Source organism: Manacus candei, unplaced genomic scaffold (genome assembly GCF_025592945.1).
Source record: "Manacus candei isolate 608988 ecotype Guabito, Panama unplaced genomic scaffold, ASM2559294v1 h1tg000036l, whole genome shotgun sequence".
NCBI lineage: Eukaryota > Metazoa > Chordata > Aves > Passeriformes > Pipridae > Manacus > Manacus candei.
Window position 1 is genome coordinate 3,946,902 of NW_026138084.1, and position 21,300 is coordinate 3,968,201.

At 42.9% G+C, this 21,300-nt stretch overlaps 1 protein-coding gene across 1 annotated transcript in view; it reads left to right on the forward strand.

The window, feature by feature from the left end:
• Window positions 1-21,300, forward strand: part of EFCC1 (EF-hand and coiled-coil domain containing 1) — a 56,172-nt gene that overhangs the window by 14,991 nt on the left and 19,881 nt on the right. The gene's annotated exons all lie outside the window — the stretch shown is intronic.

Here is a 21,300-nt window from a genome sequence, read left to right on the forward strand (position 1 = left end):
CATTCAGAGGTGAGTTTGAATTAATCTCTGGAATTAAAAGCAGGAAAGTTCCAGCTCACTAATTTGATTCATGTCTCCACTAAAAATGCATTTGAACCACAAAGCTTGGATTCAGATCAGAATATCCACTGAGGGGGAGCTGGATATGTAACTTTGATTTTATCCTAATTCCAACCATGACTGGTAGTCTGGAAACATATTTTCTTGGGGCTGTATTTTATTTGGGGAAATAGGCTTTATATCACATGGTAAGGAAAGCTACAATAATGCAATTAGAATTTGATTTTTAGGTAAAATACAACTGAAAATAAAAATTTTAAAATTAGTCAAGGTGTGAAAAAACCAAGATTAGCTGTGAAGAATTGCAGAATAATCTTAGGACAGTGAGTCACCACATAAATGAGAACTGATGCAATTTTAGGGTCAGGGCAGGAAATGAAACCAAACCCAATCTCAAACAGCACTTACAGCTTCAGTGGAACAGACACAGTGATGAACTCAGATCTTATAACTGCTGAAGAATTATACCTTTGAGCTGTGTAACTCTAGGAATGTATCATCTATTCAGTTGTTAAGTTACAGGGAGGAAAGGAAATACAAAATATTAACAGAGAACAATACAAAGAAAATAATTACACACATTCACAGAACACCTATATCAGAAAAAGGAGCTCATGAGCCTTTCACCTAAAACAATTAAACTGGAAGAGGCATAGAAAAGGCAACAAGTGTGAAAAAAGGCACTGCAGATGTGAAAGAGAGGGAGTTGAGAAGTGAAACGGATCTGCAAAATTTTCCTGAAGAAGTGATGGATGGGGAAGAACTGTTCAGTCTCTCAGTGCAGGAACTCTGACTCAGCACATGAGAGCAGGAGGCAGGTTCAAAGCAGACAAAAAAGTGACCAGTGGGTCCCCCAAGCCATGGAGCAGCTTCCTGCAAGGTGCTTGGCTCCAGGAAAGGTTACAGCTTTAAGGGAGCAGCTCAAATACCAGTTAAAAACACCTCTTAGCAGGTGAGAAATACAAAGGTGGAATCTCCACCTGAGTCACCATGGGAATGACTGCAATCCTGCAGAGTGCCAGGGAAGGGCTCAGGATGCCCAGGTACATGAACAGCAGGGGAAATGCTTCTGTGTGTTGGCTTTGAGCTTTCCATGTACAAAAAATGACAAAATAGGGGTTTGACTGTAGAAGTGGTTTCCTCTGCAGGAATCCCAGGCTGCTGCTCTGAGAAGCAGGCTTGTGTCACATCTGCCACTGCAGAGGACCCATGATCTGAGCTCAGCTCTAACTCAGACTTCAGATCAGATCTTAGGATGCTTTTCCTTCACACCAGTTTCCCCTTCTAAAACACTATTATCATGACCACAGCAGTAGGCAGCTGTTGCCCACATTACTTACTGATTCTACAATTCCCTTCAGATAGAAAAACATGACCTACAAGCTTAGAGATGCTGTTGAATTCTTTTGCAGCAACCACCTCGTTTAGATGCACAAATATCACTGATACCTGGAGATTAGAGGGGTTTAAAATGGATTAACTGTGACTCTGCTAAGAAGAACCTCTGAGCTACAGAGATAAACATCAACCAGAGTTTGGGAAAACCTCTGAACCCTCCAGTGCAGCGTGAGAGCCAAACTCTGAACTCAGCTCCAGACAAAACTCCCCCCTCTCAGCAGCCTCACTCAGGATTTCTTGCCCACCCCTCCCGAGCTCGTGGGACATAATGAGTAGAATACAGGATTAGATAGCTGAAGAGTCCAACCAAAATCTAGTCTGACAAAAGCCTGCACAAGTCCCTGCCTTTAGGTCAGGCTTTGCCATCCCAGACGCTGCCCAGGGATCCCATTGTCCAGCCTCCAACCACTTCATTCATTCCCATTCAGCCCCCTGGGCTTTCCTGCTGGGCTGGGAACCAGCACAGCCATTCAATGGAGATGTCAGGTTTTGTGTAACAGACAGCCAGGCCAATATTGCAAGGAGCCTTTTTATCCCTTTGTGCCCACAGCAAAATTTAATCTGAAAAGCCAGGCTTAGTGTTTCTGACATGCTGGCACAGCAAATATTTCCCCACATAATTGTAAAAGATCATTTGTCAGAGTGCTGGCCCAGTGGTTACCAACACAGCTGAGATCTGGGGGCAAGCAGAGCATTTCCAAAATACTGTGTGTTTATCAGAAAGAAAGCATGGACTTTAATATTTCCATTCATTTGCCCTTCGTGCTGGTTGAGGTCAGTTGGTATTTGTCTGTTCACATTTTCTCACTTCACTCCAAGTTGCTTGGTATGTGCATATATATGGAATATTAAAGATTCTGTTCAATAATGCAGAGGGCTGTGTGATATCTGTGTGATACCATTCCCCATGTGTGAGGCAAGTGCCTCACCTATATCTGCCCATAAAGGCATGTTAAACGTGGTTTCTCACGCTCTGTTGGGCCTGTCAGGGAGAGAAAATTGTGTTCTGGAACCCTGGAAAGAGGGATTTTTCTCATTTCTAGTCCAGGTAGTCCTGAGATAGAAACACAACATTATATCTCCTTGAAAAAAAGGAAAGAAGTATTACTGGGGAATCCTCTTTTCCCTTCAAAGCCCTGCAAGGATATAAGAACAGCCTGACTGTACCAGTGGAAGAGAACCAGGCAGGGAAGCTGGGCTGTAAAACACAAAGCTTAAGCAGATTACATGGCACAAGTTATTAACTGCATGGCATTGCATTATTCACTTCAAACATGAGCAAAGCCCTCCTCCCAAACCTACACCAGCAGCATTGCTTTGGGACACAAAGAGCTGGATTTCCAACAGTGCTGCTGCTCCCACAGAGTGGGCTTTTGTTAGTACATATCCTACAACCCTCCAGCTGCACCATTAGACCTATCTCAACCATTGGAATAACTCATGTCCCCAGAACAATTTAAATGGTTTAAATGGTCAGATGAGAAAGTAACTTCGTGAAATAGATCTTATTACTTTGTTCTGTGCAACTGTGGCCCAGGACTTATGTATGTTTTGAACTCTGACATTCATATCTGTTATTTCAGAAGTCTGTTATTATAGGGGTTACTCTGTCCTTGCCAGAACCAAAGATATAAAATACAGGCTATATCTTAAATATTTTAGTCCTAGATAAATGTATATGTGATAAAGGAGCATGATGAAATTACCTGTTTAGATTATTAAGAAAAATCTCATTGAAAAATCTATTCACATCAATGTATGTGTCTTGGAGAAGACTGTGTGCAATGAATTCTAGAGAACTCCATCATGAATATCAAATACAGACAATTTAAAAAGCAAACAATGATTTAGAAGAGTTACACTTGGACTAGATGATGGCTGTAGGTGTATTCCAACAGAACTATCCTATTCTACAAGGAGAATTTGTCAGGTTTTTAAGCATTTTAAGCATTGTAGTTTCCCCTTTCAGGAAATTTAGTTTTTAAAAATAAACCCTGCTTAATCAGATTTTCAGGTTTCAGGTCTAATCCCCACCAGGGGACAGGGGAAGTTTTCCTGTAAGGACTGCTTTGTGCTTTTAACTTAAGAGACTTTTCTCCCATTGTTATAGGTGCTATGCTGGCAAATAAGTATAAAAAGATAAACCTATAAATGGTAAAAAGTTGCAGGCACTGAATCCTTGGAAAGCTTCTAATGTCTAGAAAGTGAGTATCTTTCAAGCTGGCATCTCATGAGTGTGTTAAGACTTTTCAGCTTAGATTTTCTCCTGTAGTAATGTAGTGCCATGAGCAGTCCATGAGAGCAGCACTGAACAGGGCAGCACCAGCAGAACTTGTTCAAAATCCAGTTTTCTTCACAGAAACCAAAACCCCCCCAGAACAAAGGCTGTTCTGGAAGCAAAACTTTGTCTGCCTAGATGCAGTATTACCAAAACTTTGTCTGCCTAGATACTGTATTTCCAATTCAGTGGACCATAGCGAGAGACTATGAGAGCTTGGAAATAGTAAAGACAATTCCTTCTTTAATCTTCTGTGAGACCTCTGGGACCTTTTGATGCACTGGACTTCAGTATAGTGTAGTTATATTCCAGAGCCAGGAGTGGAGGTAGCCTGTCCAGCAGGAACTCAGCAGGAATTACAGCTGGGGACCCCCAGAATGTCCCAGGCTGGACCTGCAGTGTGCAGAGAGAGCCAACAGTGAGTGAGAATGGGCACTCCCCACAACTTAACCACAGCAACATCATTCTCCATGGGGAGGAATAATGCTGTCAAAATTAATAATACAACCTTGTGAAATGGGGAAAATGTTTAAATACTCAGATAAGCTTTTACATATCTATAAGATTTTATATGTCAATTAAAACACTACAGAAGTCCTTATCTATAGTCTGTGTGTGAAAACATCAAAATACTGATTATTGGAACCTGGCAAAAGATTGCTCAAGACTTGTTTTGTGTCTGTCTTTCTTTTTGTGAAACACCCACTATAGCTCCCTGTCAGAGACAGGACAGTGGGCGAGATGAAACTCTAAGCATATTGTTCCTAATTTCTTCTTATATCCATTTAAAGGTCAATATATTTTTGTAAGCCTTACATTTTGTTTGGATTTCTGTAGCTTGTATGGACTGGTGATGTAACATCATGAGTCATACTCAAACCAGGCTCTGAGCAGCTTAAATCAATCTACTGATATCACTTTCATGATATCAAATTTGAGTTCTACATGATGAAGTTCCGACTTGTGGGCTTATCTCCATTTAAGAAGATACAGAAATTTGATTGCCACTTTTATTACAGGAGCAACTGAAAATCCCAATAATAATTGGCTCCTCATTCAGCTTTATAAGCAACCTCTGCTTCAGGTCACTTCTGCAATTCTGAAATTCAACCCAGACCTTCAGGAAAATGTATTTGCTATTTTACAATGCATTAAAAACTGGCCCAAGATAAATGTCACATCAGTTTGGGGTTCTCTGTAAAAATTTGATTCCCAATTTAACTGTCACAGGACAGGATAGTGGGTAAACAGGGACATATTTGCTGTCAGTGTGTTCACAAATGCTCAGATGTTTAGGGAGTGGTTACATCACACTACGGTCACGTCTCTAGGTTTACCACTGTACAGGGAATCTTCATTCTTTCTGCAACTTGGTCTAAATGTTTTGGTTTTTTACATAGGCTGCTGAAAGATGGGAAAACAATCCATTTCTTTGAAGCAGTAGCACGAGCAGAATGAAAATAAAACCCTACTGGATCTGCCAGCTTTTGAGCCAAAAGAATGAGACAGCAGCAGAACTCAATTCCAGTTTCCCAAGGCCAGAGGTGTTGTTGCCCCCTCTGAGTTATCCAGGGAATCACAGGGATTTTAGCACGACTGAGTCACAGAGACCCTGTCACAGCAGCAGCACAACCTCAGCATTTCATGAGCAACTGTGGCACTGGGGACTCTCCTCCCTGGCTTTGGAAAACAAATCCAGTTCACTGCAGGAGTTACAGACACCAGAATTTCAATGTGATGGGTAGGGCTGTGCTGAGTTCCCAGGGAAGGGCAGATCCAGGGAACAATCCTGCACTGTCCCCATCTGTAAAAACAGGTTAGTCCCAGTCAGCAGCACTCACAGTGAAGAAGCTGCTCTTGTGCTCCAGCCCAGCTCTCAGACCCACATGTAGGCATCAATTCCATAGGGAAAGGTAGAACATATGTTCACTGAACAGCAGCAGACTGGCAATGCCAAATCACACGTGGCCAGAAGAAACTATTTCCTAGAACCTTGCTCAGTGTAGGTAGGAAAATTCAGCAACTGAAACATGTCCACAGAATCCCATTGCCTGGACCCCATTAAAAGGTTGCCTTTGGAATAAAGGCAGGCCTGGAAGTTGTGCTCTGGGCTGGGATCTTGCTAAGCCCTTTCCCAAACAACAGTGATACACACTGACATAACCTTTGATCCTTCATAGCCTTTCTGAGAACTGGAGCAAACGGTGGGCTTAAGGGATACTGGGAATTGTATGCATGGCATTATGTCTAATTCCTAAATTCCTGTGATTCTGTAAGTGTATTTAAATAACAGTGTTTAAAGCAGGTGCCATCTCCACAAGATGCTCTCTGTCATCACTGGTGCGGGGCTGGAGGCTGCTCGAGGCAGTGGGGCATGAGGAGGTTTAACAGTCATCTGAAACACATCTGCCTATGGCATATCCTGTCTGTCTGCTGCTAATGAACTGTTTGGGTCTTAACTGGAGATCTGGGAACGATCTGGCCTTTTAAACAAATGCTTCTGCTAGAAAATCAAATGTATGCACTGGTTGGGGTTTTTTTACTGGTTTAGGCCTTCCATCAAACCTGGAGTCTGTCACTTCCCAAACCAGCAGTAATAGTGGCCCTCACATCTGACACTAAGGTCCTTTCTGTTCCCAGTGGGATGTGGACCTGAAAATAACAGTGTTTATCCTAAATATCCCAGTTCTGGGAAGAATCAATGAAATTCAGTGAGCCTTTGCTAATGCAAACCAGACTTGTGCAAGCTCAGGGGGTGCTGTCATTAATCCTTCGAGGGCATAAACCTACAGCTGCTGTAGTTCACTGCCCGCAGCTTTTTTTAATGACCCTCCAGATATATGATATTTAGTGTACTCATGCCCTGTTTAGAGGAATTTACAATCCAAAAGGCAGGCAGAGCATGTGAAATCCTACCTTTAGCTGTTATTGCCAGCCTGATCACTGCAGAGGGTGAAAATTCACCCCCAGAGCCTCTCTCAGTCACTGAACAACGTGGCACAGGCAGAGCAGCAAACACTCAGGCAATGAAAGATTGTACTGATCACTTAGACTCACAACAATCAAGATCACTTTAAAGAACAGAAATGATGTTTGGAGGGAGAAGGGCACTCTGCTGATAAATCTCAGGCTTAACACTGCAAGTGTTGCACTTGGCACACACTGTATTGATTTTTTCCCCATTTAGTTGTTTAAAGTATCTACAGAAAACAAAACCAAGAAATATCTGCATTCACTACAAAGCCCTGCTTCTGGTTGATTTTAGTCTATCTCAGATGAAACAGTCTCTTGACAAACAGTCTGTTCAATAGTTATAACTCAAACAACAGACCAAAACATGAGGCTTTATTGTGGGACTGGGCTGAAAGAAGCCCAGGAACTCTGCAGAACATCACTCCTGTCTCCGCTCTCACCTCAAAGGGGCTCCTTCAGATCTCCAAAGCCTTCTATACTTGCTCTGATGGAAACTTCAAAAAGCAGAATATGCCATGTCTGAAAGGTTTCCATGAAATTCTGGTGTGCAGATAGGATAGCTTTAAAAATTGAAACAGCAGCATTAGATTGAAACAGCTGACTTTGGATAAAAGGGATTTTGAACTTTTATTTCATATATCTCTTAAACATAATGTGTCTAATTACTAAAGCCTGGCAGTAAAACACAGTAACATACTCTGCTTTCATTTTTTACCATTTTCTGTATTAGAAATGAGCACAGACTGTATTATCCCCAAGTTCTCAAATACAAACAACATACTATGAAGGCCAAATCAATCTTCTTCCTGCTGTTTGGCTTTATGAAATGTAGAAAGTGACAGTAAAATTAAGGTCACATTTCCTTTGAAAGATTTACAAATTTAAGGGTTTCTTCCTCAAAAATTCTCATCCCACATGCTATATCCCCGTTTTCTAATGGGCCACTTTCACCCACCTAAGACTCCATGGGCTAAGGAGCTTCCCAGTGCAACCAGAAATCAACTGGAACTGCTGTGACTATACTTGCTTTTGAGGTGGAGAGCTACACATTTCCCCTCCCTTTTCAGTGCTTGCAGTAAAAGCTGGATCACAAAGGGTCAGTGCAAAATTTCTAGAAGGTTTTAATTAACAAATATTTCTGTGTGTCATATTTTGTCAGGTTTTATCCTGGCCTGTCTTCCTTCTAATGCATAAATCTCAGCATTTGAAACCGAATTGCAGAATGTCAGAAAGCCAAGGGAAAAGATTAAGTCCTATATTTGGGGCAAGAGGAATGGATCAGCATTAGAAAGTTTGGGATCTCTTCCAAGACTGAGGCAGATGGGAACTTTTCCAAAAGAGTTGCCCAGGGCAATAAAGTATAAATAGAAAATACCTGGTTGTAGAAGTTTCAATATTAGTCACTTACTGTCAACTAAAATGAAAAGCTAGATATATTTTATGAATACCTGAGGTTTTTAACTCTGCTAAAGCCCTATGATGTTAAATTGAATCATTGTGTGGACATTAAGATAACACAACTGGCATCCCCTACTGCTTCAAACACCCACATTTATTTTAAGTCTTCCTCTCAGTGCTGCATTACAGAAAACTTCTGAGAACTGCTTCCTGTTTTTCATACAGATTTCACTCTTTTCCTGTGGAAATCTATTGAGGAAACTCTATGGAAACAAGAGGAAGTATCTGTTCCTAAATACCTGTGGACTGTGCAGAGGAACTGTCCTTGCCCACCGTGGGGCTCCTGTGGAGGGCAGGGCTGTGTGAGCTGGGCTGTGTCCCACAGAGGGCACAGGGAGCCCCCAAACCAGCTGCACTCACTCACTCACACACAGCCAGGCTGTGCTGGGGGGGGACTCCAATAAACAGGGAAAAAACTGCAATGAAACATTGGCTAAAAAAAAAAAAAAAAAGGGGGAGGGGGAAAAATACAGAAGCAAAGAGCCAAAGCCTTTTGTCAGAATAATTTCAGGTCATGTTGATTAGGAAAACATGAATCCTGGTTACCAACGTTCCTATGAGGAATTTTCCTAGTAACAAGGTCCATTCCTCTTCTTCTCCTCATTTATTAGCTCTTTTACTGAAGAGGAACCACTGCAGCCTGCGATGGCCACATAACATGAGGGACTAAAACAGGAGCACTGAGCCATGTAGGGTTAGAGATCTTACCTACCTGATGTTCCTTTTTAATAACCCAATGTTAGTACATTCTGTAATACCTTATATATACAACAGCTGAAACAGAATCACCCTCACAACTGGGGTTTGCATCACCTTTAAGGCTGCTCTGATTTGCTGTAGACCTGGGATTTTCTAGACTGTGGAGGTAGAAAATGCAATGCAAAAGTAGAAAGGTCACTTAACGTATTTCAACATAATTAAATGTCCCATTCTGTTTCCTGACAGTGCCAGGCTCGACAGAACCTGGACATTTCCCCCCCAGGACTGCAGGTCTGCTGCGTGGCTGAGCATTCCAAAGAGAAACTGAGCCCCAGGCAGTGTTAAAGGATGGAAGGTGGCTTTGTTTCAGTTTTCCATACCCTTGTTAAATGGTCTATATGCAATTTCCAGGGCAATCAAGTGTTTTGCTTGATCTGAAAACCCAGGGGTGAGTGTGGGGCAGGGGGCGGGAGTGAGAGTTATTTTAAGTTATTAATAAAATCTACCTGCTCCTTTGTCCTGCAGAAAGAAGTCCTATTATCATTTATATCATAGTTCTTTCCAAGGGCTCCTGTCAGGATTTCATTGTACCTTGTGCTGACTCACAGGGAACACCCCTGGCTGGCTCTGAAGGGTCTCTGTAAAGCCATTTTAGAACATCATCCCAGCTGAACCACGTCAGTGCTGAATAGATTACACCACCACCAGGTTTTACTCTAACAGAGACCATTATTGGTCTTGTTTTCATCCCGGTAATACTTCTGATGTCAAACCCGTCCCGAGTCCCTTGTGCTGACACAAGACACATTTATGGTGTTCCAGCACTGATGTCCTACACCAACAGTCCTGTGCTCCAAGCACATTTCATAAGCAGACCTGCATGTGAAGGGGTATCAAAAACTGGCCTTAACAGTGCAACAACATTTCAACAAATGAGAAACCATCAAAATCTGGCCAATAAATCATTATACTGGTTATATATGACCACCATTGCATTCTTAGGCTCTCTTTGATGGCCTTCTGTGTGCCCAAGTTGCATTTCTTAAATGTATTTTAATAGCTGTTTATTCCCACAGTCTAGTTGCTTAATCATTTTAGCTTAAAATACCTTAAAATACCATATTTGATCCACTGGAAATCATCCATAAACCTGGAGGTTTTATGTACACCCCTACAGTAACCTATATTTATGGCATCTCTTTTTTAACTCCACTAAGTATCTGTATTAATTTATTTTGACTTTCTACACATGTTCAGTGCAGTTGCCTGGGGCCACCCCGCAGATTCCAGGGGATTCTAAGTCGTAGAGGAGAGGAGAGTCTTTCCCAGGGGAGTATAAGGATTGGCTAAGTCCCACATGAATCATGATTTTGTGCTACTAAATCATCATGGAAATGAATACAGTGTAATCATATTACAGGAACTGAAAAATGGCCTATAAAGCAAAAGCTTGAGGAAAACTGTAAATGAACTTGTATAAACCATAACCTGAACTTGGATTGAGTCAACTATTTGAAAATAATAATACTGAAATCTTTACTTAGGAAAGTGTTTAAGGAGGTGTGGAACTGTATTTATGTAAGGATTGCAACTGATAGAATGAAACCAAACTGTAATTAAATTGGTTTATGTCAATGAGAGTACATACTTGGCTAAAATTATGCACCTAATTAGATATTTGCTGCAGTAGGAAAGGTACTGTACAAAGTTTAATGTTAGATGAAGTTTAAGTGAATTTGGAGATAAATACAACACAAACCTGCTTGGACTGAGGTTCATCAGATAAGGAAATGGGACAAGAAAATAAATAAATTAAATAATAATAAAAATAAAGAAAAAGACAAGCAGAGTCTTGTCACCCATGGAGAAGGGAGACGAGATAAACATCATGTTAGAAATCGGTTCATACGTTCAGGGAGTAGCTACATATGGTTACACTTATGTCACTGACCTCCAAATAGTGTTCCCTATTTAACCTTCTCACCAATAAAAGTCAAAATAGAAGCTACTATATTTGCTGTCAAAATATACCCAGGACCCCAATAAATGCAGAAGCACCAGGTGATATTTTGTAGTCTCCATGAACTGGCAAATAACTTATAAATATTTGCAGAGGAAAATGACAACTTTGGGATTACTCCAAAGGCAGAGTTATTTTTCACCAAAGGGGACAACAGAGGCTTCAAGACGGCAAAGGACAGGACAGGCTGCTTTCAGGAAACTCAGAACTGTTCAGAGAGGCATGAGAAGAGCAGGCCCAGAGCTGAGGTGTGGAGGAACACGCAGCAGGACAGCGTCTGACAGAGAAACTGCCCTCGGAAGCTCTGAGGATGTTTTTACAAACAGCAAACACGACAGGCTGAGGGAATTGTCGTCCTTGTTTCCTGCCCCAGGATCTGAGGGCCGTGGGGCCGGGACTGGCCCCCGTTCCCAGTGGTGGTGCTGGCACTGACCATCCACGGAGCTCCTGCCCCGGGCTCAGCCACAGCCACCTGGGCAGCACCGGCACCCGCAGGCACCAAACAGCTGGACAAAGGGCCTCTCTCAGGGCACAACTGTCTTCAGAGAGCTTAAGAAATATCCAACTTAGATGCAAAGCCCCTCCCCTCACACATTAATGTCAGATTTTCCCAAATCCTGAATAAGACCCAGTCAGGAACAACTTGCAGCCAGTTTAAGTCACACTCATGCTGTTAGATGAGCCATCTGCCTTTTCTGTCACTCCACATCCATGAGGCTCTGAGTCTAGGAAGTTCTGAAATAAATCCTCAAGGAATTTACATGCCAGTAAACAGGTCCTTTGGGAGTTTGCACCACTGCTGTTGGCAGTTTTGCATACACACGACAGAACTGAGAAACAGCTTTGTCACAGGTTTTAAGCTTTCAGAGTTGAATTCACAGGCTCTACTCCCTGATCTAGGAGACATGAAAAGGCTCCCTGGACATTTGATCTTCACTGACACACTCCAGCACACAGGAGATAACGGGAGGATTCCTGGGGATTAAACACCTCACGGCTACATGAAGGAACACACGGGGGTGGTGGTTGTTACACAGCAGTGGCAGAAGGAAATTATCTGCAGAAGCACAGCTCTGCTGCTCTTCTTTCTCTGTCTTACATGCTTGATGTCCTGTGTCCTGGTCAGAGCTATCAGTGCTTTTGAATGCTGTAGGATTTAGTTGTTAATTTTTGATTATAGGCTTTCAAGCATCTTTCTGTGAAACACAAGTCAGGACTTGTGTTGTTTAGACAAAAGTCTAAAACTCCTGAGTTTAAAAAGCAGGAGGGAAAAATAGATTTAGAATGTATCCAGACAATTCTTTCACAGGGGTGTGTCTGTATTTGTTTTCACAGGCCTCAGTTGCTAGTCCTTATGGGCTGGGCTAAATGGAGATCTCAGAGTGTCAGAGAGAGGTTTCCCCAGGGGGACTGTTCACCTGACTAGAAGCAAAGAGGGTTGGAAATCACAGAATACCAGGTTGGAAGAACCTCAAGGATCACCTGGTCCTCCCTTTCTTGGCAAAAGTGTGGTCTTGAGTGAGAATTTATTCTCCCATGAGCTTCAGCCTCACTCAAACCCTGTGCTTCCTGAGAGCCTGGAGAGGCAGAGTGCTCACACTGCTTGTCTGAAGTGACTTGTAACATAGTGCCTGTGCAGAATTTTCAGCCAGCTCCAGGCAAAAGGACCTCTGTCCTGTCCTAGGGTGGAGTGGAGGATGCTGACCTGAGGGAGGGCACCCATGAGGTGTAAAGTATCCTGGGGGAAGCAGCCTGGCACAGCCCCCAGTGCTGAGTGCAGCCAGCAGGACGGATCCAGGCTAGATCAGCCCTCCCTTGGGAATGCAGCTGAGATGGCTGGCATGGCACAGTGGGAGGAACATCAGCACAAGTCTTCTGAACTCACCTGCACACAGCCAGGGACCCTGAACACACACATGGCCTATTAGGGAGGTCCAGCTTCCTAAAAGGGGTATTTGCTCTCTGGGCTGAGAGGGTTTCCCCACGTTGGTGTGACAGGGAAGTGGTGTTTAGCCAGCAGTTAGTCAGAGGGGTGGTACAATAGTGAATAAAACCCTTCTGGTCCCTCAGCTGTCCCAGGTACCTCAACACACAGACTCTGTGCTGCTCAGCATTACTGGGGGGTCCAGCACCAACCCCAAGTCCACGTACAGAATCTCGTGAGCTCGTGGAGTATTTCTGACACTGCCAGCTTAATACACACTTCAGGTAAACTAAATTAATTGTTCCACTATGGAATGAAGGCAAACTTGAGAGTAGAGCTGTGTAACAGAAAAGGAGGAGCAACAGATCCATGACCTTCAATTCCAGGATGAGGAGGAAAACTGAATCCAGGTTTTTAGCTCAGACTTCAATCTTGTGCAAGGTTTAGCAAATGTCTTTTGTGCTAATAGTTAATCAAGAACAGGTGATACTTGAATTTGTCTAGCTTTATTTAGGTCTATGTTGTGTACATCCAAGCTTCCAGTGTAAATATCTGAATTTCTGGCTAGCAGGGTGTGGCAAAAGAGTTCTTTATTCCCGTGGAACAACAGCTGCAAAACATTTCCTTTATTTTGTCAGAGAAGAATTCATTAAGGGGCAGGAATATCTGAGTGACATAATTCCAGAGTGATGCACGTTTGTCCTGGATAGTGCAGTGACTATTAACCACAAAATACCCCACACAGCAAAGAGCAGCCTGGTTCAGCACAGATACACTCAAGAACTATTGCCATGCAATATAATCCCTTGTGAGGTGCAGGACTTACAGAAGCCCTATAATTACTTCCTCTGTTTAGCCTAATTGTCAAATGTTATCTTCCATGGAGCAGCCCAAGTGACTAATAGCTTATTAAGAATGGTAAACTGAAGTTTCAAGGCCAAAAAAGGTTAAGGAAAACACCAAACAGCGAGACTCGGAGATCCTGAGCTGCTTTTCAGAGCTGAAGGAGAGTATTCTGTAAGTCACAGGATGAAACCTGCCCATGCAGCTGTGATTGAGCTTCCTTAATCATTTATTTGTAAGAAATGTGTATGTATGCATGTGTGTGTCTGTGCATAAGGGCTCCTGTTTTGTACTTGGATGGCCTTGCTAATGCACTGATATTTATCTTGACTGTAAGCGTGGCCTCACCTGACACATTGCAAAGGAAGGAGCAGGGGTACACTCTGCACCCCAGTGTAATAGACCAGACTAGAAAGAGGACATTCGAAATATTCTGCCAGTTTTAGGCTCCCCCTCTGACTGATCTAAATGTTCCCAGTACCTGATATTTCAGAGCAAAGCACTCAAGTGAGAACTGCCATGATCCCACCCTTCCCTGCAGTTCTCATGCCCTGTAGTCTCAAATTCCATGAAAAAAAGAATGATCAGGACTCAATTATTATCTGCACGTGTGCTACAAGGTAATTATGTCAAGAAAGCCTAACTGAAGTAATTTACCTGACACTGTGGATGGTCTCTGGCAGAGACAGGAGTGGAATCTCCTTCCCCAAAGGAGCTTTGAGCAGCTCTGGCAGGGACACTCCATTCTGTTCCCGTGTGTCTCGCCTGACTTGCTGCTTGTAGGTGAAAAAGGAACAAAGGAACCTCCTGGCGGAAGTTTCCTTCTCTCTCCAGCTGTTGTCCATCCACAGAAATCATTCATCTCCTGCCTGAGGCAAAGGTCACATAGGACAAACAGACTGGGATGTTCCAGATAACAACTGTACTGTCATGCATGTGCTCCAGGGACATCTTGGGAATTAAGAACCTTAAAAAGAAAAAAGCAACCAAATACACATAAAACACAAGAATTTGTATCAGGCAGCATCATCACATCTGTGTTTTCCACCAAGAGGGTCAGATCCCCCACATTCTCTGCATAGATTCCTGCTCTGAGGTGACAGCCCAGTAAATTATCCTCCTGCATGTGGCCCTGCATTGGGAGAGGGAGCAAAAACTCATTTGTGCGTGGTTTTCCCAAATATTTACGGACAGGAGAGTGATGGCAAGACTTCCAGAACTTGGATAGCATCCCAGGTTTTATCAGGGAGTTTGTTTGGGCCTCAAGCACTTTTTTCTGCATATTTCATCTTCTGTCCTTTTACTCCTCTGTGTTGAAATCTGCTGTTGCTGCAATTCCCAGTCCCACTCTAACCACTGTACCTGTCCAGGGTGTAACTCAATCCCATGTTTCCATCAGCAGGAAAACTGCTCACTCCTGTCCCAGTTCTGCATTCTGCATCCCCAAAGGATGCAGCTCTTAGGGCTGTGCTTTGACTCACATTTTAAACTTCTCTCCAGAAATAAGAGAGGGATGAGATATTTTAAACACAGACTAAGAACCTACAAGGACCTTTAGAAATCCATTTACTTCTGTTGTTTTTGCTTACCTGAAAACTAAAAGATCATCCCAAGGAATATTGGATTGTGAGACATTCAACCCAAATGGCATGGAAAAGCAATATGCAATGAAAGATCTTTGCATCTAAACCTTTGAGGATCAAAAATGTCAGGACCAGCAGGAAATACATTTTTCTAATCGGACCTCTGATTTTAAGAAACAGAGTAACAAGAAGGCAGTTGACAAATGAACAATAAAGACCTGTGCTAAGAGCAGCCAATTTCTGAAAAACAGTTTCCTCCAAACAGTCCAAGTTCACAGCAGTTGCTCCGTGGAATGGGACAGTGGGGACAATGAAAGGCACTGTCCATTCTGTAATTTACTTGTATCTGCACAAAGGTTTGTGCTGCCTCAAAAATGCTTGCAATCATCATAGGAAGGACAGCAAGCTACAGCTCTGTGTGTGACAGCACCATTCCAGGGTTTGCCTGCTTGTATCCAACGTGCAGGAAGATGGAAAGGTTCTGCAAGAAAACACATGGCCCTCAGTTAAATGACTTTTTTCTGGAGGGTGGTGATTTTGGCAAGAAAATGAAAATCAACAGCTGACAATAGGAAACCTCCCATAACTGTAACCATTGTACAGCCATAGTTGCAGTAATAACTACACTTTATAACTACCCATATAAACCCAGGATACTGAGGCATCTTTACTATTGCCACTATAACTTCATACTTTTACAAATTTATATATAATGGCTTACAGATCAAGCTATTCAAAACCTGAGATTCAGCATCTGGATTGATCACAGAAAGCTCATTCATATGATTTCTGTTGGAGAGGAGTTCACAACCCACAGCACCAACCAGAGACAGATGGATTCAGAAAACCCACACAGACATTTAGCTCCAGTGTGAAAACATATTTGATCTCAACAGTAAATTAAAAGTCATAAATAAATTGAAAATATGCACACCTTCTCAACTCTGTAATTCCCTGGAGGGGATAAACCAGAATGGAACCATTCTGAGTTCCCTGAACTCTGACAGTTTGGGTAAAATAGTACAAAAATAAAAATCACACCTCATTTTGGTTAAAAACCACAAGTCATACACTTTGAAAATAAAGCATGGCTTAGTTTGTATGACTGTACTCGAGGCAATGTTATTACACAGTTGTTTGGTCTGCTGCAAGTCAGTCTCTAAAAGAGATGAGTTAAAGGCCTGTGAAGGTGAAGTTAATAATTCCTTGGAGTTACTTTATGATTAGTCAGGAATTATTTAAGTTCAAGATTTGCTTGGCACCAGAGGCAGGTGGGGTTTGCTGCAGTTGGATGTTTCCATAACAATACAGGAGAGCCAATTAAAAGCCAATTAGTCATGGACATTACTTTAAGGTCCAGTACTTTTCAAACTCTCCCCCCTTCACTGTTCCTTCCCTAGGCTGCCCTTTATGCTCAGCACAAAGGCTCCAGATGAATGGGGCTCTTTGCCTGTCTCCATAGAAGCCTCCCCACGCTGACACAAACCCTTCCCAGGCACCTCCAGCCCTGCTCCCCCCTCTGATCTTTGCCCTAAACAAATGTGCTGTTTATTCACTCTTCTCATTTATGAAGAACCATTGGATGCTGTATGAATACTAATGAGAAAATAATTAAACCTGTGTTTAAGAGTGAGTGAGGATTCCTCCCTTCAGCATTTACCATGACAGCCAAAGCCTTGGCCCCTCTTGTTATGCTCTTCTCTGAATCCCCAAATCTCTGTCACTTGAAAATTAAGAGTGCAGATTTGGCACTAAAGAAAATAAAGAGCTCCCAGATAGAAAAAGATGGCCTAGTGGTTAAATCACATGATGAGAAATGGGGAAATGGAGTGTTTCATTGTTCTGCTACCAAAGAGCACCACCATGACTCCACCCCCTGAGAAGGAGGATGAAATCCTGTGTGCTCCAACAACGGCACCTAAGTAGCCCTTGGAAATTAAACCTTCTGTACTGTGTGGTTTCATCTGCTTTAAAGACCAAAAACCAGAGGAAATCCAGTCAGAAATTTGAAATATCCTCCAAAGTGGATGTAGGATCCTATGTCATGGCAAAACTAAAAGATGGAAACAGCCCCTTTCTTCCAATAGACAGCAAAGATCCATTAATATCCTTAATGCTGTTCTTGTACTGTGTGATATTTCTGATTAGAATCTTCTTCAATCCATCTAATTTTTAGCTCTAGTTTAAAGAAATGCCAAGTTTTGCCTTTGCTACATGAGCAGCATTAGCAGCCTCTTCGCCCCTCTCAATTTCTGTACAGACAAAACCACCTCCAGCTCTGCCTCTTGATCTTTGGCACCAAACTTGGCAGATTAATGCCTTAAACTGGATTTGGGTGATGCAAATGAAAATTACCTGTGTTTATAGATCCCTCTTTTGGAACTCTATTGCATAGACACTGCCCCTCCCTTTACCTCTGTCACCAGGCTGTTGGTGCTGTCCCTTCCTGCCACCTTCCCTGGGCACTGCCGTGAATAAATGTTGGACTCCTGGCAAGACATACCAAACCAACAAATTTCCAGTTTTATTGCTTCCAACGGGTCCTTGACATGGTATTTTAGCTGATCAAATACAAAATCCCTTGGGTTTTAGAAGTTTCCACATCTACTCATGCTGCTGCTGCTTTGTTTCCCTTCATTTTTATCTGGTTCTGAAATTCCAGCTTGCCTGGCCACGTGTTCCTTCACACATGTTTAAAGTCTACCCCTTTCCTGAACACCTTGAAACAATTTCCATGTGTGGGGCAAGAAGAGAAGGTTGTATCTTCATCTCTCTTTTTAGTTAGGTGTAAGGGACACTGACTTTGTTGTATTTCTTCTTGGGGAAACTAAAGCACAGTGTGATTTGATGGGAAGGATAGAGCCTGTGCCACCTGGGGCTGAAAACCTTGGCTGAAAACATACATTTCTTTCCAGTTTCCCAGATGAATATCTCCAGAGTAGACAGACAGGGCTGTCTTTAATCCATATATTGGGCAGAGACTCAACAAAACACACCATCTGTGTGGCTCCCTTAGTTTCTCCACATAGGAGAGAGCTGACGAGTCCTCTCAAGATAATTACTACAGAATAGTAAGTTTTTACTTTGTATTTCATCAACTTCCCTTATAAGGACAACAGAGAAGTGACAGTTAATGTTTAGGTTTGCCTTGAATGTCATCTAAGTAGAGGGAGTTTGCTGTTCTAAGTCCTGAATTATATGGGAGGGGTTTTTTTGTCCCACCAAACTTAATGTTCCTCAGACTGCACATCAGTCGACACCAGGCTGCCAGATGTCAGAAGTCAATACCACCAGCACATCTCCTGTTAAACATCACACCTTTACCCACACTTGCTAGAGAAGATTTTCATGATACTTGAATATTCTCAGTATTTTATAGGTTAAAATCTTAACCAGCTCCATAACTACAATGAATATCCACTGAAATGTCATCTCTGGGAATCTCTGAAACCCAAACAGATCTAAATTATGCTGCAGCTCAAAACTAAGAGAGCAATCTGCTAAATACCAGTTAGGGTGCTCAAGAAATAATAAAGGATTCTTATTGAGTACCGGACCCAAAAATATGTTTGTCTCCACAATGAAGGAAATCAGCACATTTCAAAACAATGAAATGTAATATTCTTGTGGCAGGAATGTCCCCCAGTAGCTGTCCAGAGCTCTGATGCTTCCCAGAGCCCCCACTGTGAATGCCCAAGCTTAACAGTGCATTTCATTTGGGCACTGTTCCATAATGACTTTTTCCAGAACTAATGGAGCTGGAATGACTGTCCAGGCTCCATTCTGGGGATTGCTATTTCCCTTGGCTTTACAGGAAATCCAGTTGTTGCTAAGCTAAATAATGCCATAAATTGCAAATGCAGTAAGTCACTGGTTTTTCATGCAGTCAGTTCTACTCGGGGGGGTCAAGTGAGTGCTGGTTTCTAAGCAGGGCTTAGCTCAGCTTCTGTCCCTGCTGATGTTTTCAAATACTGACTCTTTTGTTAAATTCATGATCTTATTTACTTCATGTACTTTCACAGGCAACAAGGGAACCAGCACTGGTGTGGCTCTGCAGGAGCAGCTGTGTGGGATTAAACCAAAGCTCTGCAATACTGATCTCTAGTTTAGCATCAGCTGCTCTGTTGCACAGCTCAGGCCTGTTTCTGGCTGCAGCTGAATTTACAAGTTACAACACCTAAAGGAAGGATTTACAAGATTTGTACAAAAGGTCATGTCATACAACTTGTTTCAGCAGGACCAATTTGCTGAATGTTTGAACTCTCATTTTTGATGACTACTTAGTGTGTTAAGTAGAAGGAATATTCAATATTTTGCCAGACCAAAACTAATCTTAGGAAGAATTTGGAGGAACCTAATTCAATACAGAGCTCTTGAATTTGATTTGTTTTCTTCTGCAAGTAGATTCTTTGTGAACTACACAACAGCCCCTACCGGCAGTATTAGGTTCTTACCATATTATAAAAGTCTAATTTCTTAAATTCTCCATAGATCTTATTTCAGTAAGATTTTATGGAAATAAGGAGCATATTATGTATATTGTGTGAAAAAAACCCAAAATCTTTAGAATAAATTCAGCACTATGTGTTGCCTTTCAATTTCATAGACTTTATTTACTATTTAGCATGTAAATAGGAGTCATAGAATTAATTTTCTTTGTCAGCTATATTGTTTGCTTCCATTACATTCCCTCTAAAATATCAATACTGCCCCTCAGTATATCCCTAGGTAGGGGAGCCAAACTGAACCAAGCCAAATGTACTCTCATAAAAAGAGAGTATTAGCTCCAGTGGACTCACCATGACTTGCATTTCACACCAAAAGAAATAGTTTATTAAATTGTTAGAAAATTTCTATGTCATTAGATTTTGGTTCATGCACAGTAAGAGTTTCCATTGCACTACACTCAGTGATTTGTACTCTCTTACATGCTTAGGTCTTTTGTGGATTGAGGTAGAACATTGTCAACTCTACTACACGTAAATATATTGTGAGTCTTTCCTCTGACAGGAGTTACCCTGAAGCTCCTGGAAGGCACTGCCCCAGCGGTGTCCAGCTGGGTAACCTGAAGTTCCTCAGTCAGGTCAACCATTGTCCTTCTCTGAATTCAATCACTATTTTCAAAATAGGTTTTGTTGGCACGTTTAAGGGCTCAAATTCATCAGTTCCATTACTTGATCTGTGTATTACCCCCTGAAAGCCATTTCCTGTAAACCCCCGGGGTGTGACATCCTCTGACTGCGCTGGGTGACAGACACCATCTCCAGGGAGGTGCCAGCTCTGCCCAGAGGTTCTTACCTGTACCTCGCTGGTCTCCAGGTGTGTCACTGCTTCTGGATCATTCTTTTTGACTTCTCAGTCTGACGCTGAGTCACCTCCAGTACTCAGATGACTTGGGTCAAAACTGCCTGGCATTTCTGAGCCCAAGGGAGCAGGTGCAGGGTTTCTGCCCCAGCCCTCGTGGGTGCTGAGTGCCCACGGTGAGCACAGAGCACCCGCTGCCACGGCACTGCCAGGGGGCAGGGAGGGGTGATGGCCAGTGCAGATGTTCCATACAGAGGTTCTAATGTCTTTAAATAATGTAGGGAGGATCTGAAGCCACTGGAGAACGTCCAAAGGAGGCAATGAAGATGAGGAAGGGCCTTGATTTGAAGCCGTGGGAGGACACTGAGGGCACTTGGTGTGTTCAGCTGGAGCAGAGGAGACCGAGGGGAGACCTCAGTGCAGTTCCAACTGCCTGGGCAGGGGCAGAGGAGGGGCAGGGACTGAGCTCTGCTCTGGGGGGACCAGGGACAGCACCCAGGGAATGGCTGGAGCTGTGTCAGGGCAGGCTCACGTTGGATCTCAGCAAAAGGTTCTTCCCCCAGAGGCTGGTTGGGCACTGCCCAGGCTCCCCAGGGCAGTGGGCACAGCCCCAAGGCTGCCAGAGCTCCAGGAGGGTTTGGATGATCCTCTGGGGCACAGGGGGTGACTCTTGGGGATGGGCCTGTGCAGGGCCAGGGGTTGGACTGGATGATCCTTGTGGGTCCCTTCCAGCTCAGCATATTCTGGGATTCTGTAAATT